General features: G+C 40.9%; 1 protein-coding gene across 4 annotated transcripts in view; it reads left to right on the top strand.

The window, feature by feature from the left end:
• Nucleotides 1-24,369, top strand: part of LOC127392994 (uncharacterized) — a 52,012-nt gene that overhangs the window by 12,473 nt on the left and 15,170 nt on the right. The window contains exon 4 of one of the 4 annotated variants that reach the window (XR_007891379.1): nucleotides 23,700-23,932. The exons of the other annotated variants lie outside the window; for them this stretch is intronic. The gene's annotated coding sequence lies outside the window, so the exon portion shown is untranslated. The remainder of the gene's footprint in view (nucleotides 1-23,699; nucleotides 23,933-24,369) is intronic. 4 annotated transcript variants of the gene reach the window in all.

Below are 24,369 nucleotides of genomic sequence, written 5' to 3'. Positions count from 1 at the left end.
CCTGGAGACCTCCTGAGGTCTCTCCTAACCTAAATTGTCATACAGTCAAATTTGTACTAAGCACATGAAAACAAGAAAGCTTTAGGAGTGCCATTGTCCAGCTTGCTTGAATTTAATTTTTCCAGATGACTCTGCCTGGAATATTTGTGCATTTTTTGCTTTGGCAATACTTAAAACAAATGCACTGATACTTTTGTATTCCTTGTATTCCCTTAAAAAAATGCTAAACTGGGGAATTACATGTGTGAATGTAAGGGTCTTTTTTATGGTCAGTAAAGTCCTCCCATTTCAGAAGAAATCATTTATCACAATAAGGAGCCAAGAACAGAAACTCCTGAACTGGTTAAAGACTGAGTTTCACAACTCCCAGCCCCAGCTGCTGAGAATATGTCACAGGGATTTGTTTGAACACTTAGTTTAACTTTTTTTTTAGTCACCTAACTGTGGCACAGGGGTAGAGAAATGTTTATAAACATCTCAAGTTACCATAAAGTTGCAGGATTTGCTGTCTGCAAGTAAGTCTGTGCAGAGAACCTGAATTCTGTGTATGTAAGCCTCTTGCTTGGACCAAACAGTAAGAGAGAAAAGGACATTGCTCACTTGATTGTTCCTTGAGGTTGAGTCAGGAGGGGTGGAACAGCACTCGGCCAAAGGTGAGAGTGCTGCTGAGCCCCTCCCGAGATGGGCTGGAGGCTCTTGGCGCAGCCTCTGGCCCTGGGGATGCTGGGGAGACTGAAAAAGATGCAGCCCAGGCCTGACTCAGAGTTTGGAAGGGACTGTACTGGTGGCAGTTGCTGCAGAGCAGCGTCTTAGGCATGCCCAATTGGAAAGAGAAATATAAAGCTGTGTATGAAATTGGCTTTGTTGCCAAGATGTCAAAATATCTGAAATGCATTCTGGCAATGTGGGAGGGAAAAGGTTAAGCAAAGGTACTGCATGTAGTGTCACAGTTACAGCCTCACCTGGGCCTCTGGCCAGCAAAGCCAGTATTTCAGGTTGGATGGGATTCAGAAGAGGCTAGCCCTCCTCTTAAGTATGTTAGATCTCTGCCTACTGTCTCTGAAGAAATTAGACTGGAAAACAGAAACGAGGGAAAAGCTGAGTCTAAGTCTCTCCTTCAGTGCTGCTTTTCTGTGGAAACAGGGAAAATGCAGTTATGTTTCATCTGCATTTAACCAAGCAGGAAAGATCATATCATTGTATTCTTCACGGCTGCTGCACACTTGTCTTAGGTGGGTCTTGAGGGCGCTGCCAGCCTTCTGGGGACTCCTGCTTGCTTCTGGGAGCTGCCAGTTGTATCAGAGGGGACAGTCCACAAGAGTTCTTTTGTTGGTAGCAACGTGGACCAGTCTGCCCACAGTCCTTCACAAGGGATGACTCCAGCCCCAGAAAGACTGCCTGGGACTAGCAATTCTTACTTTTGTTTGGCTAGGCTCTTGCAGTACTGTGTGTTTAAAGTACCATTATAACTAGTCAGCAGAGTTCCTACAGAAATTCCCTTCAGAACAGGTAAGCCCTTGTGGATAGGAAGGCAGCTTGCTGAGCCATATTCAACCCCACTTATATCTTACCAGCAGTTGAGAGAGGCTATTATCTAAAACCCACATTAGAGAATTTCATAAGTACTGGCATTTCCTCCTATGGTTGAGCCTGTCTCACCAGCCTGTGGTCACCTGCTGGTTGTCCTCGCTGAAGGATTTCTTTTCCCTGGTCATAAAACTACTAGCTCAGACATTTGCCAAGGTTATGCAGTAGGAGCTGGGTCTTTAAGAGGCTCCGGTGTGAGTCTGTTTGCGCTGATTTTTCTAAATCAGAGAGGCATCAGAGCCAGAAGGATCACTTAGAGTGCAGTGGATGTTGTTGGCCTTTTTTGACTCAAAGCAGTGGGGCATTGCACAAAGGAAACTTGATAACCAGGTTAACTCTTTCTCTGTGAGAAAAGCTCTTACCTGAAGGACTTTTTTTTACATCTTTCTTTAAGGAATTTGGTATTGGCAACTCCCTTAGACAAGATACAGAACAGATGGGTCTTTTTTTATGGTCCAGAATATCAGCTCCTTTATTGCCACTAACGGTGGAGAGACTGCCTCTTTCTGTGGTGATGCAGTGACTGCCATGATTCGTTGTGGTGGTAGTAGGAAGTTAGAGCAGTTGTTCGTGTTGAGCTCAGCACACAACCTTGGGAATTGTCACAGCAGGTGGCTCAAGTTAGCATTGCAGCTTCCCCTTGCTGCAACAAATCTGTTAACTTCAGAAATGTTGTCCTCACCTTGTGGCTTCTTTTGCAGTTATTTTTTCATAGAACCAGTAAGGCAATTTTCATTGCTCCAGCCTCTGCTTGTCTAACCCAGACGTTTCTTAAGCAATACCAAAATACATGTGGTGCTTGCCACATGTAAACTTGTGTGTGTTAATCAGAGGAAAGGGAAAAAACCCTTTGTGGCTGATTCCTCTGCTTGGAATGCTGAGAGGGAAAGCTGGAATGCTTACTGAGCCACCAGTGGTTCTGGGCTGGTGGTTCTGGGGACAAACCATTTCTGCTTCTTTTTGACCATAAAGACTAAGGGAATGGAGAAGTTCTGTAAGGAGTAGTCAGTGGTGAGGTTAATGTGTCATCTGTTGTTTTTGTTGAAAGTTGGCAAGGCAATGTATACTTTCAATATCTGCCTCCTCCAGCCCTTTCTAAAATGCACTGATGCACATCAAGGACTAGCAGCACAAAGGTCTTGAGCTTATTTTTAAGAAGCTGAAACACTATCAGGCTAACTATCTGAATCCTAAAAGATAAGAAAATGGAAGTACACAAAAATGCTGGTGAGGAAGAGAAATAGATTTACACAAACACAAAGCAAAAAAATGGAGTTGATAATTCTCTGGTGATGGAGAGCCTAGAGTACTCAGAGGCTCCTGTCTCTGTCTGAGGTGAGATGAGGTCAGATTTAAAAGAGCTGGGTCTGTGTTGCTGATAAGGTAACTCTCTGGGCTTACTGGAGCTTGCCTTGCATCCTGGCCTTGCCAGTTTTCAAGTATTTAGCCTTAAAATAAGTAAATGTTTATGTTAGAATTCTGCAAATAATAAGGTGTTTTCTGACAGGTATCTTTTATGAAAGCTGTTTCAAATTTTTTAGAAGCTAAAAACTCTTGATGGAGAGTATGGAGAAAAAAAGTGGAGCATTCTCGAGTCCAGGGAAGGCTTTTCTGGTTTTGTCAGACTAACCATGACCTGGAGCAGCAAAGGCATGATTCTCCATTTCAAAGTGCAATGGAGGAGTTGCTGGCCCTCTGCAATATACCTTGGATTCCTACATTCAAGTTTAGAGCTGGGGCTGAATGGGAAGGAATAATAGGAAAGAAGCAAGCCAGGGATAGTATTAACAGTTCTTTTCTGACATTTGTGTTTTTGAAGCAGTGGTAGAAGCAGCTTCAGCTTCTGCTTTCACAGTGAAGATTCTCTAAATATCCTTTAGGGAATGATATTTCAGTTCTTTACTAGATTACTCCGTGGTATAATTTCTGCCTTCAATGTCCTGTGCATCTTGGGTGAATGATTACAAAAAATGTATATCAATCCAATTATTATAAGGAAAGCATGATTAATTGGTGAATGTTGGTGCAAGAGTGCAGCTGTAGTTCCTAGACACAGAGATGGATCTTCCCTCTGCAATGCATGGAGGTACATTACAGTATCACAAACTGTAATGGGAAATTCCTACAGAGTGCTTTGGGAGGAAACAGGGAGTTAATTTTGCAAAGAACGGCAGCTCACATAGCCATTGATGACACACTTGCCTTGATGACACACTTCGTGTTCTTTTCTGTTCTGTGTTTTTCATAAGAGCATCTTGCACAGAATTACCTTTCATAAACTCACCTGTTTGGGACTGTGTGGGATTGCTGAAGTTTCAGTCTTTTTGGTGTCTTAGTGATCCATGCAGAGGAGTAAAGCATCAGAAAACCAGGAAGGATGGGAGAGTAAACCTTTGCTCTTGTGTTTTTTGTAGAGAGAGGAAGTTTTACTGAATTAATTTTCATTTTGATAGCTATAAATGCTTATGCATGTCCATTGAGATTTGCTATCTGTAGTGACTAGGGCAAATGCCAACTTGAAGACTGATGCATTGCCAGGAAGTAAGTGTCTATTCTAGCTGGTATTTTTTTTAATCTGTATTGGAGATGTTAACTCTCATGTGCAATCAGTGATCCAGTTCTGACTTACATTAAGAAATAACAACAAAGCCAAAACCAATCGAATGGATCCCACCTTTTCAAACCTTACCAGTGATAAATGCGTTGAAGCGTTGACTGAACAAAATTTTAGCCTGCAATTAAATACAGTTGGTGATCCTGCCTTATGTTTCTTAAAACTACTAATGTTGTGTAACTGTAGCACACATCGTACATTTCTTCAGGCCCTGCCTTCCTGGATACTGGCAGATGTCTCTAGACTGTGTTTAGTGCTTACCGTAAGTGTATTAGCAGCTTTCAAAAGGTTCAGTTGGTAATTCATGCAGGGAAAGATCTGTGGGAGACAATTTGGTGGGTGTTTGGCCTTGACAAATAGCCACACATTTTGAGTAGGCCTGGTATTAATCTACAGTGCCTATTGCTTGAAGAGAAGCTTTCAGAAACATCTCCCAAGACAGCAGGTTTTTGAAGTTTGCCTTTTGACAGCAGGACTGACAAAGCCAGTGAAGACTGAATAATTGGAATAGTGCTGTTTGTAATTTGGTATATTTAATGAGGGACTGGAAGTGAGTTCTGTTGATGCAAAACACCTACAGGAAGTATAAGACTAGACTACTTAACTTAGACACTTGAGGAGTTATCTTCAGGTTAGTTAGATAAAGATCCAATGCAGAAATGCATCTGTTTTAATGGATAGATGTATGTAAACACAGACGAGCAGAGGTCATGGAACACTAGTCGATTTGGGCACACTTTGAGTCATTGATGGGATGTAGCAGGAATGTAGCCAGCGTCACAGATGTGCTTGTACTGTGTGCCCAGTTTGGGAAACATGGGCCTGTGGTGGAAGAACATGAGGAGGAGGGTTACACAAAGCTGTAAGAGATGCCAAGTCTCTTCTGTTCATGACTCACCAAGGAAGTGGCAGCTTGTGCTTGCTACTCCCTGACTAATATAGGGGTTATTCCCAAGTGTTCAAAGAAAATTGGAGGTTACTAGTTCAGATTTTTTACGCATGACATCATTTTGTTGCAATGTCTGACTCATCGGGTCAGTTTATTTAGCACGTAAGCCATGGTAAGTAAGGGAACCGTAGCAGGGTATACCTGCAGTAGCTCAGCTGACGGTACAGTTTGCTCCCTGTTCCAATTATTGCTTGGTAAGATTTATCTCCTTTTGTAGAGGCAGACAGAGCACAGCAATACTTGCAGGCAGTCTGATTCTTAAACAGCAAACCATTTGGTGGGTGTGTGTCGGATTTATTTTGTGGATTAAAAAAAAAATCCCATTATTTATTGAAATCTCATTTTACATGGTTTTGTTTACAGGAAGTATTATCGGTTATCTGTAAATCAGTGTGCCATAGACTGCATGGAAAGGGAAAAGGCAACTTGGAAGAATCAGTCTTTAAGTGTAACACACTGAGGCACATTTGTCTCTAAGTATCTCGTTTTTTGAGTGCTAAATAAGCATAGCGTTGCCCAACAAAGATAAACAGTTAAAGGTGGTTCTAATGTCTTATTTTCCTGTAGCTACTTAAGTCTTTCATGAGCCTGTCATTCACCAGCATGAGGAACAGAATGTGTCCTGAAGTAGTAAGGAACACTTGCATCATCAGGAAAATAGATATATATTTGCTAAGAGATAGGATTCTCCTAGGGGAAGGCATGCCTGGAAAGCCCAAGAATGATACTACATTGTATTCCTCCAAATCTTTTAATTTATAAGAATACTCACTTTCTTGTATATTCTAGTAAGCTACCATACAAGTTCTCAGTATGATGAAATCAAATGTTTACAGTTTTTCAGTAAGACTTTGAAAGAGATGGTTTAGAATGCAGAGTGCTTTTTTGACCTTGGGCAGAACTCTTTATGTAGAATATAGGCCCCAGGTTGTTTGAGTTTGTCCTGCAGCCCCACATAGGTGACAGCAGATTTTAGACATAGTTAAAACCTTGTTAAAAGGGATTTTGTTTACTTATTTATTTTAAAGCCTGTGATGATACTACTAGCGTTTGAGTTTGCTGATGCAAGGTGGCAGATCTCAAAGGGTTCAAGACTTGGGACAGACAGATGTCTTCCAGGTGCCATAATGTGTTAAATCACGAAGAATGGTCCCTGTTCTGAAGCAATAAAAATATTCCAAATGGCAGACATTTTTTCTGCATTTTTACCTAAATTACTCGCATGTTTCTCTAGCTTACGATGAAAATATCATCTCTCAGAGAAGCAACTATGGTTTCAACTTTCTGTAGCGGGGGAGTACAATGTAATGTAATCTGTTCTTTCTTAGAAGAAGGACAAGAGGTAATGGATCAAAACTGGAAGAGGGGAGATTTATCTTAGGCATTTGGAGGAAAATATTTAGTATGAGGGTGGTGAGACCCTGGAACAGGTTGCCCAAGGAAGTTGCAGAAGCCCCATCCCTGGAAGTGTTCAAGGCCAGACTGGATGGGGCTTGGAGCAACCTGATCTAGTGGGAGGTGTCCCTGCCTATGCAGGAGGGGGTTGGAACTAGGTTATCTTTAAGATCCCTTCCAACCCCAACCATTCTGTGATTCTAAGATTAAAAGGATTTATGTTAATTGACTGGAACACATTGAATTGGTGCGGTCAGGAGTGGCGGGCTTCACTGTTTGTAAAACCCACTGAAGTTACTCTATGATTTTTCAGATGTGGCAGATGTTATTTATGAATATATCTGTGTTCAGGACTTGGCTTTAGAAGTGCACTGCCACTTTCATGATGATCCTGTCTGATGCCCCTGCACAGTAACTGCACTGTGTTGTGCAAAGCTGCATAGGTTCATGTACTGTTGAGACACTGCTATGGACACAGTCTGATGTCACTTTTGATGTCATTTTGCCATGAAGTTGTGGATGCTTTCAGCATCTTGCAGCAGAAAGTTGCAATCTGGAAGGAGCTGCGAATAGAGTAGTGTGGATCCATCACCTGGAGGAATAATGCTGGTGGAGTTAGGCTACCAGCCTGTGAAAAGAGAGGGTAGACAGAAGATTGACGCTGTGGGGTATGTCTGTGCCTGTACTAGTGAAAAATCAGGCAAGATAAACCTCCTTCAGAAGGAATGTGGCATTAGAACTATTTTAGGATGGATTAGAGGAACTGATTTGGTTTGAATTGATGCTACCAAGATGTTGTTAATGAGCTGAAAGACTAGGGGCATTTTAGAGGGCTTATCTCCTCTTCATGCCCCAGGACTCATCATGTCTTTTGTGGTCTTAGCATTAGCTGAAGAAGTCAGTCACTGAACACCTTGATTTGCTTTCTCTCAGCTTAGAATGTGTTGTGGAAAGCTACATTCCCTGCCTGATTTTATTTCTTGTCAGGCACAGGCTCTTTCTCCCAATGTTTTCTGATGATGAGAAATGCTGTTACAACTGGAGCCCAAGGCACTGCTGATTTATGTGCATTATCTGTCTCCTGCACTCTGAAATCACTCAGCACAAGCAAGATTCTCCTGCTGCAGTCTGCCCCACCCTATCCAGGCCTTCTAGAAAGTTTTCTCTTGTAAAAAAAGGTCTTTGCCTTCTGATTTCTATTGTGACACAGAAGAATCTGTAACTTATTGCTGAAGGATTTTAACATAGGTTGTGTTTCCTGACATTACAGAAAAGCCCTCCCAGCAGCAAGACTTGTGGCAAAATGGCTAACGTTTTTTGAGGAAGGAGTATTGAAAGCTCTGTGGACAATATTGAACACTAGAAAGCTAGCAGAAACATGCGTATGAATCCTACCTGTGTGGTAATGACCATCATGAAATGAGAGACTTAAGACTCCATATTTACCTAAAGAGAAAAACCTGTGTGCTGTTTTTTCAGTGAGCTGTGAGAACATCTTGAAGTCTTCACTAAAACCTGTCCTAAACTAACAGAAGCTTTCTCTGAGTCCAGTGTGAGTTTTGTGGGTTTTGTGTTGTTTTTTTTTCCCCTTCCTTCCCTCTTTGTGAGTTGTGTGAATACACGCGCAATAACTCTTATGGTTAAGAGCACTAAGCCTTTACTCTCTGTTTTTTCCATGTTAAAGATTGGCAGGAACTGTGGGGAACAGTAGAGAAGTGTGCTGATTACTTAGGATGTAGAGATTTCAGTGAGAGTAGGCAAGCACAAATCATCATGAGAAAGGTAACAGTGCAGAGAAGCATCACTGATGCTCAGCAGAGATCAGATGCAGTGTCCAGATTAAGCAGCAGATACTTCAGGATCCTGCTTCTCCAGTCATCCAGGTCACATACCTTAAATAGAGTGTGCTTTGTCTACCTGCTGGTGCACATACTCCTTTTCTGTCAGTGGAAGTGAAGCAGGGATGGAAAATGCCTTACTTCAATGTAGAGTCAAATTGTAGCTGGAGGAAACACACACTGAGACTTAATCTACAGGTTTTGCTCCACAAATTTAAAGTAAGGCCCTTTAAGCTACTGTATATACAGCATGGGAAGGAAAAAAGAGATTAATATTTGTAAAAAACTTTTTGTGAATGTTTTGCCTTTGTATCTATTGTTGCTTTTATTGTCTTGATGTCTGAACAGGAAGAGAGAGCTCACTGTTAACTGTAATTATGATCAGGCACAATTTGTGGCATTTTCAATTGTTTGTTGTGTGTTTTTAACCTGGGAATGTGTGAATAATCTGCTTTCTCATTAAAGGGACCATTGAGCTTTTTCTTCCATCAGCTATGTGATTACAAGGCTAGTAGAGAGGAGCATAGGTAATTTCCTTTCAGCAGAGGTTGGCCTAGTAGATCAAGTGACTAGGAAGCACCCACTCTTGCTTGAAGTCAGAGGGAAAATTAAGAACTTGTCTTTGATTTGGCTCATGCTCTAAGGTTACTCCCAAACTTGGTTTGAGACCTGCTCCCAGCAGCTCTGTGACTAGCCAGATACAATGATGCAGAGGTGAGCATTGTTGCTACCAGACTGCAGTTTCTTATGAACAACTGTTTCTTACCTAAAAGGAAGGAAAGGCATAAGCAAAACATGAAGCATTTTCTTAGCAGTTCTGCATTAGGCTTTTGTCACTAGTGCAGGAAGTGCCTGAGGGGTAGACAAGGCTTCTCCTGGACTTTCCTGTTTGTGCTTCCTGTAGTCGACTTAAAATACAGTGCTAAAAAATGTTTAGAAAGTTTTTAAAGAGTCAAGGTTAGCAAGAAATTACTTTGAACTTTACATAGATAGTTCAGAGTCAGCCTTTACATTTCATTGTTATTGCTCCCTCAGTGAAACTCCTGGCTTCTTTTTGGGAACGGTGGATTTCAATGTGAAGAGAGAAGTGATAATTGTTAGTGGGCAGAACCTAAAAACATGAATCCAAGGCTGTAGTTAGATATGCAGGAGCAGCACTCTGTAAACTAGATTAAACAGGCAGTGCCCCCTGTCCCTTCTGCCATCTTTGTGCCAGAGTTAGTGTGGCACAGCTGTGAAATGGCAGCTTGGAGAGCTGGCCAAGCTGTTGGACAAAAGCAACGACATGGTAGAATTTGTGTCATCATGTACTGCTTCTGTATCCTTGCAGTTCTTTCCTCTCATTCTGTGCAGATGGGTTGAGGCTGTTTCTCACACTTCTGCCCGGTGCAAAGTTTGTGTGATAGGCAGTGCAGTGAAGCATCATTCGCATTCCTCAGGTAAAGGTGAGGGTAGCGTGGGTGAACAGGCTGTTCTCGTCTTGACTGCAAGTGCTGTAGAGTCATCTGAGAATGAACGCCACGGCAGGCTCGGTCTCTAGCTCCGCACCGTGGTGTGCAGGTCTCAGCGCGTTGGAAATACCTCAGTGCTCTCCTGCTCATTCATTGTCAGCCTAATGCTTTGGGCTGTTGGTTGCTGCAAACCAGAAGTGCTAAGAGACAGCTTTTCTAGAATTGGGTTTGTATCTGATTGGTAAGTTGGTTGATATTTCCTGTGTCACAATTTATACTCCAACTCGCATTGCTTGCTTGCAGTTCAGTTTGTCTTCACCTGCAAACATGCCCATGAGGGTATGAAGTTACATGTCAAAGACATTGCTAATCTCATATATCACTTTAATTGTAGTAGTTACTTCTTAAAACAGACGTTTTCTGGCAATTCATGCCAAAAAGTGTAACCAGACTTGGTCTAACTGAAATTGTTAAACACCGAGTTTTTTTCAAGGGCATCTCAGTTTGCTGCCATCATGCTGTGGTTACTAAAGATGAGTAAAAGCGTTAGTGTGGTAGTATAAACCTAGATCCCACAAACTTCAGAATTTGAAGCTCTACCTTCTGCCTCTGTGGTTCATCTTTTTACAATCTGAAAAGTTCATTCATGAGTAGTTTTACCCTGATCTACCCCACAACAGGGGCCAGTGGCCCCTGACAGAATGGGTGCAGTTTACCTTTCTTGCTGATAAGAAATAATCCCCATATGAAAACTACTAGAGTGTTGATTTTATGGCTGTGCCCGTGTCCATCTGATCTCTTCTGGGAATGCATGAATAATGAAATTAACTTCTCGGCACATGGCATAGCCATGACTGAGGAACGGTCTTTCGTTTCCAGATTCCACCTACATACTATAATGAAGCACTTACTATAAAGAACAGGCAGTAAGACTGAACAGTAGTGAAGTTGTAGGAAAGATGAAGTTTACTTTTTGCTTCCTTGGTATGTGCATTGCAGAAAATGACCGTATCATGTGTCTGTGAATTATACAGTGTTTGGATGATGTTCAATCTACAGTAGTACTCAGCATCCAGAAAGAAGTTTAACACTGATGTGCCTTTAGTGTGCTGGTTTCGGTTGGCGGGTTTTTTTGGTAGTGGGGGAAGGGCCCCAGGGGTGGCTCTGGTAAGAAGCTGAGAAGCTCCCCCGCTCCAAAACCAGCCAAGAGAGAGACAGTAGATGCGCCTCTGCAATTAAAATACAAAAGAACTGATAAAAGACCTGAGCAGAGCGAGCAGTAAGTAAAAAAGAAGATCTGAGCTGGAGAGGTGAAAGGCAGTGCTGCGGTGTGAAGATCCTGTGGTTGGTGAGGAAGAACGGGAAGAAGGTGCCCAAGCAGATGTTTCCCTGCAACCCATGGCGAGGTGGCTGCTGTTCCCCTGCATCCATGGAGGAACGTGGTGGAACATTCCCTGAAGGTGTCAGGATGGGTGAACTTGGGGTCACTGGACTGGGATTTTGCTGCCAGTGGACTTTAATTTGCTGTCAGTGGACTCGGATGACACAGCTGTGGAAGCCCTCGGGCCAGGGGAGGTGCCTGCTCCTGAAGCCTGTGACTCTGTGGGCAGCGCTGGAGCAGCTCCGGACCTCGTGGGAAGGACTCATGAAGGAGAGGTTCGTGCAGGACTCTCTCCCATGTGAGGGACCCTGTGGGGGAAGCAGGGGGGGACTGTAAGGAATCTTTCTTCCTGAGGAGGAAGGAGTGGCAGGAACCACCAGCCTGTTAAGTGACTCTAAACCCCATCCCCCCATGCTGCTGGGGGGAAGGAGGGAGAGAAATGGGGAACAAAGTGATTTGGGCCTGGGAAGAAGGGAGGGGTGGAGGTAACGTATGTAAGGCCTGCTCTGTGTGTTGTCTGTGTCCTGTGTGTGTTTGATAAGTTGTTATTTTTTCCCCAAGTTGAGTCTGTTTTGCCCGGGACCTTAATTAGTGAAGAACCCTTCTTGCCCTTTGTCTCAACCCATGAGCTTGTAGTTGGGTTTGACCTCCTCATCCCAGAGTGTGTTTGTGGGGGGAGTTGAATGAGCAGCCACATGGTTTTCTTTGTTGTTGTGTTAGGCCCAAACCAGGACACTAAGTTCCTGACTGGGAGGAATCCAAACAATAAGCTCGCAAAGTGCCTGGAAGTCCTTTACAGATACAGGTAGTGTTTTAAAGATATTTTGCCATATTAATTCCTACTTATTATCAAGTGGTAGATAATGTTCATCTTTGTAATACATAATTTTGAGTGGTTATGCTTATAGACCTAAGTTTGGGGGTTCTTATTTACTGTCATAACATCAGCAAACTGCTATTTGCATTCAGTTGTGTGGTAATAGGCTGTTGGGAATATGTTCATAGTGTATGTGTAAAAGTAAACACAGCCAGTGAAACATTGTGTGTGTTCATCCTTAGTTCCCTAAGCCTCACCTCTCTCCTCCTTACAGTGTCTCTTTAATCAGATGACAACAGAGCTTGTGTCACAAAGCAATCAGTCTCAGAAATAGTTTTGGTCTTGTAAGAATCCTGCTGAAAGACTGTAAGGTCCACACAGACGGTCTGGAGTACAAGTCACTTCCTAGTTTTCTGAGTCACACTCCTAGATGAGCAATTTTATGACTTTCATATAATTGCTCATGAATCATCTGGAGGGCTGTAAAGGAAGATGTGTGGCACTCATTTTCATGACAACACTTACCTCCAACTGTGAGAGGATGTTAGTGGGTTGTAATCAAGGGAGAAGAGCACTTTCATGAACATCTGCAGGAGCACTGGAACCTCGGAGAGTGGAAGTGGCACAAAACATAGAATTTCTTTGCTTTCTCTTTCTTGTTAGATTTTTTTGGCTTTATGTTACCTTTTCATGTCAGTATTTCCTTGAATCATTGACCTATTATTTCTGTCTTGATGATTACACTTCTGTCCATTATTTTACTTTTTCTTATCTTTCTCACACCTTAACAGCAGCCTTCTCAACACAACAGAGCTGAGGTTACATACCTATGCTGTATTAAATTAGGCTTTGGATCACAGCTTGAAATGCTATGCTGAGTGTTGCAGAGAGCTAGAAGTGTCTGCACTATACTGTTTTAATGTGGTCTGCACTGTGAGGTGAGCATGGGATCTCTGTGCTTTACAAAGGTGGGGGTTTTTCAGGTTCTTCACAAAATATTGTTGATGCTTGTTCTGTGCTGCTGCTGCTATATGCACTCAAATTTTCCTTCATGGAAGACTCAAAAGATGACAGGCAGTGTCCTAATCGAGCACAGCTCATTTCTGTCACTGAGGCTCTTCTTGCTAACTTTTGCCTACTTGTTTGCAGGACAGCACAAGTCATTACTGTCTTAGGTGACACTGAGTAAAATGTACTAAATCTACCTGCATTATTTCTGTGACAGGAAGTCAGCACTTTTTTATATAATATGAAACTACAAATTAAGTACAATAATAGCCCTTTTGCATCTCAGTTTCCCATTTTGTAAAATGGAGTGATTCAGTGGAATTAGAATGGAATAGAATAATATTGTTAAAACATTCTGTGTCATATTACCCACTTGCAGGTTGTTAGTGGTGGTGTTTCAATCTCCAAATAGCTTGAAATGCTGTTTGAATAGAGGAGTATGGGATATAAGGTGGTTTGTGTAGGAAGATCTTTTCTTTGCTCATATCATAGTCTTGACCTGGAAGTTAAAGTCCTGCTGACTCGTCAAAATATACTCCCAGTCATATGGGAACTTGAAGATTATTTGAAGACTTTTGACCTTTTTGAAGTGATGAGCCTGGTCTGGCTGATCAGGTCTGATCTGTAAAAGCCTGAACTTTGCCTTATTAGGACCTTACTGGCATAGGTTGCTGTGAATGACACAGCTCATATCCAGTGATGAGGAGAGTACTTGTGGCTGGAGTAGCTGGCCCAGGAATGTTCCTGTGAGCTTTCTGAGGAAGATTTTTGAGTCGTGTCCAGGGATTTTCATTGTGTCACTGAGTTATGTGGTTAGCTGTTTATAGACTGGACAGTCCTCAAGAACTCTGTGCGTTTCCAGTCAGATGTGTAATCCTGCTGCCTCCTAAGGGCAGTGGTGGATTTTTCAGTTTTTAATGAGACTGGGAGCTGGATACACACTTGCCATCTCAGAAGAGAGCACAGGTTGCTCACCTGTTTCCATGGGACTCCCACACTTTTAATCAGCTACAGAACAAGTATTGCTTATTTTATGTGTAGAAGGTGGAAGGTTGGGTTAATAGACATCTGCTCAGTCAGCCATGGTGGTGGGGTTTTTTTTGGGTTCCCCAACCATCCATCCAGATTTGGGATTCCCCTGTGTATGCCAGAAGAGGTCTCACTTTGTGTTTTCAAGGTTATGGTCTTTGAGAAAGACACCAGTCTCTTCAGGTCCTATAGTAGTTAATTAATCTGCGAACTGTATGCTGTGCTTAGGAAAAGACAGAGCAGGAAGGAGGAAGGATTTGCCTGTCCAAATATAGACTTCTGCTTTGCAGCTGGTTGTCTCTGTTTCCTTGTAGTCAGTGGAGTGAAACAGGTGTTGTTGGGGTATGACTCAGCCCACCCCAGGCTGTGTCCCAATAACCGTCTGGCCGCTCCAATCCTCAGAAACAATGCGGTCAAAGTTTCGTCAGAGGAGGACTCATTCATTCCAGGACTAAATATTCCGTGTTTTCTCCACAAGTTCAGAGCATGTTTGCAATTAGCTGAAAATTACATTGTTTGTTTGACCCATGCATATTCCACTTGAAAGAAATAGCTTCTTATTATGATAGGTTTTCATTGGCTAAACTCGGGGTTTTTTTTCCTCACGTTAATTGAACAGAGGAAGAAAATACGTACAGGTTAAGAACATTTATGGCTATTTTTAACATGTTAGGAGGCCAGGTGGCTCTCCAAGTGAATTCATACTTCATCGACTGAGAGCAAAACTGCAGATTGTCCATTCATAACAAGCCAAGAGTAACAATCTCTTTACTATTAAACAGTTGTTGTTATTTCACTTTTGCACTGGCAAATGAAGTTTCTGAATGACTCTCAATTTGAGTAGGGTCTTCATTTAAAGCGGAGAGAAGTTCTGTGTCACCGGAAGCTCTGCACACTTATAGCTCTATCTTTGCTACAGCTCTCATTTTCAAGCATACCAAAAAGGCTTCAAGGTCTTCAGGGGTACTCCCAAGAGTTTAATTTTTCTCCACTAACCAGTCATAGTGAACAAATAGTGGCCATACTCCTCTTTCAGGACCTTGATAGAATACTCTCAGACTTCTAACGTTTCTTCTGGTATATGAAACCAGACTGGAAGAATTGCTGGAGAGTTAATTTACTACCTGGTGTCTGTCTCCTGGAGGAAGAAGAGAAACAGTGAAAAGCAGTAGTCCCCCACTGGGATCTTGGCTTGAGGTGAATAGATGAATGACAACATCTCTGTTCTGTGGTGGGGCCTCTCTGACCTTTAGCTTCCGGTTGAGTTGTGAAACAACAAAGTAAACATTTAACTGAATGTAGCAGACTGAGACAACAGCCCCTGTTGTAGAAGAAATGCCAGTCCCTTCTCTGTCTGCATACATTCTATTCAGTGGCAGTGCTAATAGAGCTGCAGTGGAAGAAAGCCAGGCCTTTCATTGGGCAAGACCCAAGTTTAAGCAGAAATAGAAGTAGTGTGTGGTTTGGTCCCTGGAAGTGTCCTGGATGCAGCTGGGCTGCTGAGAGTTGCCCACAGTCAAGAGTCCTTTCAAAAGTATTTTGTTTGTAGCATAGGATTGATTTGCAATGCTGCAGGCATCAAAGCTCTGCCATGGGGGTTAGTGGGAGTGGTTGGATATGGTTTTTTGTTTGGTGGTTTTTTTGTTGTTGTTGGTTTTTTTTTTTACTGGTATAACCATTCCAGAGTGGAATTGCTGAGATGTGTTCCTTTTATAAAGAGGTGTCATTCCTCAAACTAGTTTCCTTGATCTCATAGCACTGCCATGATTCTGCATTCCTAGCTTGGGTGGGCTTCTCACATGAACAAAAACATGAGTTCTAAAATGCTATCAATTTACCTTCCCTTCGTGTTCATCCAACCCAGATATAAGTAGTCTATTCCCTTGTTCCAGGCTTAGCAGTTCATACCAGCCTTCAACTGTGCTTAGTGATGGTCTTTCATAGTGTTGGAGTCTGCCTAACCTGCAGAAGAAGACCTGGCTAATACTCATGAATTACTGCCAACCTTGTGTATTGCCAGATATAGTCCATGTGAACATTTTGTCCTGCTGTTACAGTACTGTCTACTGTATATCCAAGTAAACAATACAGTTACAAGGCGACAGTCTGGAAATACATTTATTTTAATGGCAGTTCTGCCCAACTGATAAATCTGTCCTACTTTATTGTGGGCTTTTTTATTTTAGAGCTGATTAAAAAGTAAGTTGCTTTTAAACAGATTACATGCTAGTAAGGTTGGTAAATGTTTAAGGGACATTTAATACACTTACATTTATAAGGAGTTTCACTTTCTCCTCCTGGCTGTGCTACAATGCGGATGTCTGTTTCTTCTGACTTTCTGTAATTAATTTGATAGCCAGATTGAATAAAATCTGCATATGGAATACTGTTGCTTTCAAAGAATATTGACCTTGTGCAAAAAAAAGCAACGTATCAGCTGCATGAAGATCATCCTCATATCCACCCCTTGGTCTCCAGACCACACCTTTTCCTTTCTACAGCACCTGTATATTCTCTATTTCCAGTTGACTTGTGGAGTATTTTAATTTGGTTTTATTATCATTTTAATTTCAAGTAGAAAAAATATATTTGAAGGTGGTGTTCGTATAGATGAGGGGCACTTTAGTATTATCTACAGGTTTTCTGCTTGCTTTAGTTCTCGTTTAATTTTGGGTCCATATCAAATTAGTATATTGGCAGTCTCTCTGCACATGTTTCTGCCAATGTTTCTTTGTAATAATATTAGTGAAATGGACCTGTACCTGTAAAAAGTTAAGGGAGTTAGTGACCAAAGATGTCTGCATATCATGCTTTCTCTCCCACTGAGCTCTAGCTATAGACAGCCTTCACTTTTTTTTTTAAATTACTTCTGTCATGTATGCAGAATTAGAATATTTCGGGGAAAGTGTAAACCAACCCAACAAAATAGGTGGTTTATACACAACTGGCCACTGAATCCTGACATTTTGTGAATGGGAAAGTTTTCATTGGTTTGGATCCACTTTCTTTTTCCCTGAGACTGTATCTTAGATGGTTTTCACAAGCATGTATTTTCCAAGATGTTTTCTAGAGGGACTTGTAAATGTCATGTTCTTTGATCTGCCAAGTCCTTAGCCTGGCAAGGCAAGCTTGCCACTTCCCTGGGAGAAAAATAATGAGCTTTAAAACTGACACTTCCCCGTTTTTGTTTTTTTTTTTTTTTTTCAAGCGTACTGCTCCTCTGTTTATTCTTCCAGCACCACCCAACGTAAATGAGTTCCCGTTAGTCACAGAAGATTTTTTTTTTTTGTAACCCAGTATGCAACAATATATTCTCAGTCAAGTGTTCATTAAATTGTTGTACCTTCATGTTCATAACATCACTGTGTATCAGTTCTTTGTCAGAGGGGCACCTCTAAGCTGCCTAGGAGATGTCTTGCAGATTTATTCAAATTTTCATGACTTGTGTTTTGTGAAGCTCCATTTGAATGAGGATGAACCCTGAGCTGTAGTTCAGACAGCATTCTTAAATTACTAAGGTCTCTCATTGCTTTCTCACCCTTGCCACCATGATCTATGAGCTATGCTGAGCTCTCCTAATATTTTCTTACTGCCTGCTAGTGAATGTTTTAGATGGACTTGTTGGATTGTAACTTGATGGGTTTTTTTATAGGTATATTAGAAGTGGACTGCGCAAAATTATTATAGTGTATACAAATCAAAATACCTATTATTTCTCTTCTGTGGCTTAAAATGGACCACTGTGTTGTCATTTTAAGAGAAAAGGAGTCTGAACAGCTGAGCTCTTTGAGCTGCCCCACTCTTAGCAGTGAATATAACAGCTTAAGGCTGGCCTTGCTGGAAGGGCAAAGCTACTCTGTGGAGTCTTTTTTAGTAGCAAGCTGATTAATTCCTGAAGTTGATTTTTTATAATGGCTGCACATGGAAATCCTGTATTGTCTTTGCTTGTGGGGATGAAGGATTATGGGGGGCACTGGTATTGCCAATGAATGCTGGGAGCTGACTGATACTTCTTCTGTTCTAGTCACTTAAAGTTTTAAGTTTATGCAAATTACCTGCTTTGCCCTCTTTTTAACACACTTGAAATAACGGAGAAGCTGTCAAGCAGAAGCAATGAAGCCAGACAGAACAGTGTATTGCTTTTTATGTATAGTCATTAGACAGATTTAACTGTGCATGTTTGCCTCACTTTCTACTTTTATTTTGTTTTGTTGCTGTAGTTGCACTGATTTTTTACAGAGCTATCCAAGGGTTATTCCTAATACTACACCTTACAGGCTTCCCAAACTGTATTGCTCTATTTTTGGGTAACTATTTCTAAACAGAAAATGTTTTCCAAAGTAGGGGGGGGATAAGAGAGAAAGAGGGAAAAAAAAAAAAAAAAAAAGAAAGAAAAAAATAGTGAGTTGACTTTAGGGACTAGGATGTAAGAGAGAAGTAATTTCACACGGAGATACTATTGTTCAGCTCCTTCCCCTTTGGGAAGGTTTATTGGTGTCCTGTTGGAAAGCAAAACACAGCTCTTTTTTCCAGAAGCAAAATTTATTATTCCTCCTGCCTCTTTAAATTCACTCAGTCGTTCTGGAGTTTATCCAACCCTCAGTTTTCATACTTGAAACAAAACATTGGCATTGGTTTGTTTATACATATCTCAAGTAGGAGAGTGTTAAAGCTGGTATTTTTCAAATACTTTTCTGCTTTTTTAGATAAAGAGCTTCATAGGACTGACTCAAGGTATTTTTTTTCATACACATAGCATTACTGCTGAACTTCTGAATTGTCTCCAACTTTTCCAGGAAAACTACATGTAAACAGTCAAGATCAAAAATGGAAAACACATATATGTATGAAAAAAGCCCAACCAAGTAACCAAAAAACCTCATAAGCCTTTACTTGAAGATAAGTATTTAATTTGCTAGTTCTAAAAAATCGTTAAAGGCACAGTGTTTGAAAAATGAAGATGATTTGTCATGAGCACTTATTGCTGTGAGGTGATTATTCTGTCATATGAAATTTGTAAACTCTGTCTGCATTTCTTCCTGAGGATTTAATTCAGCTCACCCTCACTCTGCCTTCGGAAATGACTGTGTAAAACTTTAGGTCTCTGTCGTGTCAGATCACATCAGAGTACATTGGATCTTCTCTAGATTTAAATTCTAAGAATTTTCCTTTTGAAGATCCACCTGTCAGACAAGTCTTGTTACTTAACAAAAGTTAGCTCTGTAGAAGTTTTTGAAGTGTGTATTGTTTTTAAAGATAAGTCACAGAAGTCTTTTGGAATCTAAAAACATTAAGGCAGGACAAGACAGTCAAAGGTCTTGAACTGCACAAAAATGGAGGGAGAGGAGGGGTGTTGGGACAGGTCTCCGGGGTTTGGAAGGCTGAACTATGGAGAGGGGAGGAAATAAGAGACAGGGACTGTCACCTTCTGGAGAGGAGAGGTGGTGTCTACAAGCCCAGATGTTTTTCAGCCTATAAAATTTAACATTTATTTTTACTTGTGCCTTTTCCTCAGTCTTCAGCTAAATGTATATGCTGCTGCTCACCAGAAACAACTACTCTGTGCTGCCCCAAACATCTTTGCTTTTTGTGGAAGTGTTAAAAAGACATTTCCTTGTTCTATCTCCTGCCATTCTAAAAAAAAACCAAAAAAACAACAACAAAAAAGACAAAAAAGAGCAATTTAAACATGCTACAGGAGATTTTATGCAAGCCTAAAGTATGCCTTATGGACAAAACGATTTTGCTATTATTTCTTCAGATAGCTTTACTGTAATTAAATTTTCACAGCAGCTGCAGACTGCTCAGGATAAATGGTGTCTATCATGAAGGCTGTAAAAGGACTTAAAATCTGAAACAGAGACTGCCAGATCTGTGACTGCAACTTAGGCTCAAACCAGGACAGGAAAACATGGAGGTTTTGGGATTGAGCTTTTATACTTTACCCTCTAAAGATGTCCAGAGATGTCTCTGCTTCCTGAATGTTAATAAAATGAAATTATAGGCTACTGAGGGGGGACATTAGTTTCCATTTTCTCTTGTTAACAGGGAGATTTTTACTAGAAATGAAAACTCAGGTTATGTGAGGTAGTTTTTTTTTCTCAATGAATAGTATCCCTTTGAGTAAAAAGTCCTGGGTTCTTAGACTACCTATTTAATATTTTTATATGGCCTAGTATTTGCCTTCAAATAAATTGAAATATAGTGACTCAGTTCTGTTTAATTTCTGTGTAACGAGCTTTACTTGGGAAATAGGGTTAATGACAAAGCAAAAGATTTTGAATGTCAGAATTTCATGTTTCTTCTTTCTTAAAATGGCTTTTTTAGGTGGGTGTTTGAGAATTTTGTAAGGCTGAGTACAATCCCATCTATGACAATTTTTATCAAATTAAGAAGAAGTGTAATATTAGAATTAGTCTCATATACATTTTCATAGAATCATAGGATGGTTAAGGTTGAAAGAGACCTAAAAGATCACCAGGTTCCAGCCTCTCTGCTATCAGAAGGAACATCTCCCACTACATCAGGTTGCACAAGTCCTCATACAATCTGGCCTTAAACATCTCCAGGGAGAGGGCTTCCACAGCCTCCCTGGGCAACCTGTTCCAGTGCCTATTTTGGAAAATAGGGAGCTGTTGTGCAGAAATGCTCTGAGTCTAATGTTGTAAAGTTTGTCTCTCCACACTTTTTTTTCGGCTGAAGCAAGTGTGCTTCACTGAGCAAGTGTGGCAGCTGATGTGTTATTTCACAGGAGTCTGTTGTGACAGGAAGCAGAAGATAATTTTATTGGTGTGAGCTGAGGACAGAAGACAACTGTAAATCAGGTAAAAGCTGCAAAATGCATTTAAACCTGCGTTCCACTACTACTGTTGTTCACAGAGCTGCTTTCTCTGATAGGCCAGTAAACACTGTTTTCTACTAAAATGGCAGTATAACAAGCTGCACAGTATGTCTTTGGTATTTCCTTACTGATCAAGAGAGCATCCTTTTCCTGCGAGGGCAGGCCACATAGAAGTCAGTTTATGAAATCAAACTGGCCCATGTGTAGCATCAGCAGAACAAACTAGGTGGCCAAAAGAGATGTCGAGTCTTAACAGCCAGTTCTAGTACATGCCTTTCTGTAGCAAACTAGAAAGGCTTTGTAGCTAATGTGCTTCAGGAGCCCAGTTTGCAATACCACACAGAGGTAAGGAGAGTTTTGTCTGTCACATCCAGTTGTGTCAATTAGAATGGCACTCATTCACAGTGACTGAAATGGCTCCAGACAATACCATGTCATTTATATTAATTCTAAATGCAAGATTTTGGGGTATATATAATACCCATGTTATTTCCATGTTAAGTGACACAAATGTCCTTAGGAGTGCTGCACTGTCGTCTCTTTTCATTATTGCCCCAGCATTCATGTACCAGCATTCTTACTAGGTATCCTGTGTGTGTTAACTAGCAGTAGCTTTTAAAAATAGGTATAAGAAGCAAGTGTCCCTGACCAGGAAAAGCAGAATTTATTTTGACAATCGGTAATCAAGCATTTAATTATTTTTGTGTAGTCTCTTATTAGGATTATGTGCTCGTGCCACTACAAAGGTGCAGATTTAGTCTATTTTATGAAGAGTGATTATAACCACAAATCCTTTTTATTAGTGGATCTCAAGCAATAAGAAGCAGTGGGAGGGGTTTTGTGGTGTTTTTCGTTTGGTTTTTTTTTGGTTGTCTTTTTATTAGTATTATCTGGGGGGGGGGTTGTGGTGTTTGGTGTTTTGTTTTGTTTTTTATTTTGTTTTTTGTCATTTTATGGCTAATGTCCAACATGAGAGTTAATAGTAAGGACACTTTTGTACCTGCTCCTCAATGAAGACTAACTTGAGTATTGCCTGGAAGACAAGAATCTAACATTTGCTTATATGTGGGGAACAGGGCTAAACATTCCAAACTGCATCACTTAGGTTTGGAATGCAGAGATAACTTTGCAGTAATTTTACTAATTATTGATTAGTTTATCTGCTTAGTTTCAGAATAGGTCTCTTCAGACTAATTAAAATGTCTCTGTAAAACGTTTTATTTTCAGTTCCTGACAATATGGTTCTTCTATGCTACATTATTTGTCATAAATAACATGTGCATTTGGTTTAAAATGGCATTTCTCCAATATATTTATTTACTGGCTCTTATTATAAAATAAAACTCTACATTAGTATAGCTTCTGAATTATGAAGTTTATTCTTATATTTGGGATCTGGTAATCTTGAGTGGTTTTTATTGTTGTGTTGATTTTTTTGTTTGTTGTGTCCACCCACTCCCCCCGACTATGCTGACACAGTTTCAATAATTTATTTGTTGGGTATTATACAAATGGGGCAGAGGGAGAAGCATTGAGGTGCTCTGTAAACTGATCAACATGGTAGAAATCAAAGTGACTGAATAAAAATCTGTTACCCAACTTGTGAAAGCGTGAGTCAGCTAGATGGGGCTTGAAAGAGGATTTGCTGCTATTGGAATGTTCGGTTCTCCAGTGAGCATCATGCATACTCTCCAGCTTATGCATGGTTCAGGAGGCAGCACTGAGAGAACCCAGAATTTTTGTGAAAGTTAAACATGAATCTGCGTGTTAGCAGTTTAGTGGTAAGTTTACTTACAATATGCTCATAACAGTGTCAGTGATTTGGAGCTGTCTTGGGTGGTTTCCTAATGTTTGGAAGTAGAAACAGAATACGAGGTTTTGAGAGTAGTTTAACATGCCCGAAAAACCAAAACCTTTTGCACAAAACCAGAAAATTTCAGCATTTAAGTAGGAAATATTAATCCTACAACCTTAGCATAAAAAATACTGAAAAATAGTATCGCCACATTTGCTGATGTATAAGAAACGTAGTAGTAGCAACAGATTAGTAGCTTCTTAGGAGCAGTTAGTCTTTAACAAATTTATTGGTGTGCTAGCTGTTCCTCTTCAGTTTTTTCCTGTCTTTGGAGAGGTGAAATGTTTCCTCTTGGGGGTGGGCACACACAGAGCTATCTGTTTGTACGTCTTATAAGCAGGTTCATTTTATTCTTCTGGAAAACACAGTAATACAAACTACTGATCGGTTTTAAATTGACATAGGGGTTCCAAAGCAAGACAAAAATATATGTGTCTAGTCTGGATTCAGTCCAAAGCATCTTTACTTCTGAACTGGTTTAGGCCAGTGAGACAGGATATTCCACAGAGCTAAAAAACATGTGATTAAAGAGTGTGAACAAACACAGAGTATATTATTAACAAAACAGCAGACTGCATTTCATGTTGGGTTTTCTGGCTGGTGACCCATGGGTTTGGCTCAAAAAGTTAACAAAGAGACAAGGGTCCAGTATCTTCTAACATAATTATCACACACACAAAATAATCCCTGAAGGCTTCTTCCTGGATGGCAGTCTTAAGAATGTGTCCACACTGGTCCTGACAAGTGGTACAAATACAGGACAGGGAGACTCTGTGCGTGGGAATGTGTGCTGAGAGAATGTTAGGGCATCTGTTGTTAGAGGGGTTCTACCTTGGCTGACCATTCTGTACGTGTCCAGCAATTAGGCTCCCTGTTATCTCCAGGCTCCTCATGCTCTCAACATCTTTCACTTCTCCCCTGTTCTGACTCACAGGTCTGTCAATGCCATTCTGGCTGTCCTACCTTGCAGCCCCTTCCATTTTCAGCATGTGGCTTATACCTCCAAATCCTGATCAGCAGCTGTCTAGGCAATTATCTATATGGGCAGACTATGAGTCACTCCGCTTGGCTGCAGAAGTGCATGTAGTAGAGGCATGAAGTGAAGGACATACGGTGTTTGGAGACTTGTGGAGAACTTGACAAGAAATTTCGGTCATAAGTGGAAAGGTAAGATGGAGTTCTCTTGTCTGGTCAGGTGCAAGGAAAATAATTTAAAAATAAAATGTGAATTCTGGTGGTGTTTTACAAAAACTGTGTTCTGCTCCCCGGACAATGTATGGGAACCTGGAGAATGGGAGCATCAGGTCCTTTTGCATTTGTTTTTCACAAGAGGTTACTTTGTTTCAGATGAACATATCCTGGGTTTTCCTTTTCGGGGCTTCACATATATGATCTGTTTTTCCATTTTTATTTAACACTTTTAGCCAAACAGAGAGCTTTAGCTGTAGTTTAATTCCTCTTTATTGTTGCAGGCTCATTATATTTAATATGCATTTTAGCCAGGAGGAAAAGGAGTGTTTGGCCGTGTGGAAGCAGTGGGTGTCGGATCCCTGACAGGCACTGCGCTGCTGTTCGAGATGAGAGCTTTTCCTGTCCTGCCCGCA

Source organism: Apus apus, chromosome 20 (assembly GCF_020740795.1).
Source record: "Apus apus isolate bApuApu2 chromosome 20, bApuApu2.pri.cur, whole genome shotgun sequence".
NCBI classification, from domain to species: Eukaryota; Metazoa; Chordata; class Aves; order Apodiformes; family Apodidae; genus Apus; species Apus apus.
The sequence above is the reverse complement of the archived record's forward strand: the minus strand, read 5'-3'. Positions and strand labels throughout refer to the sequence as shown.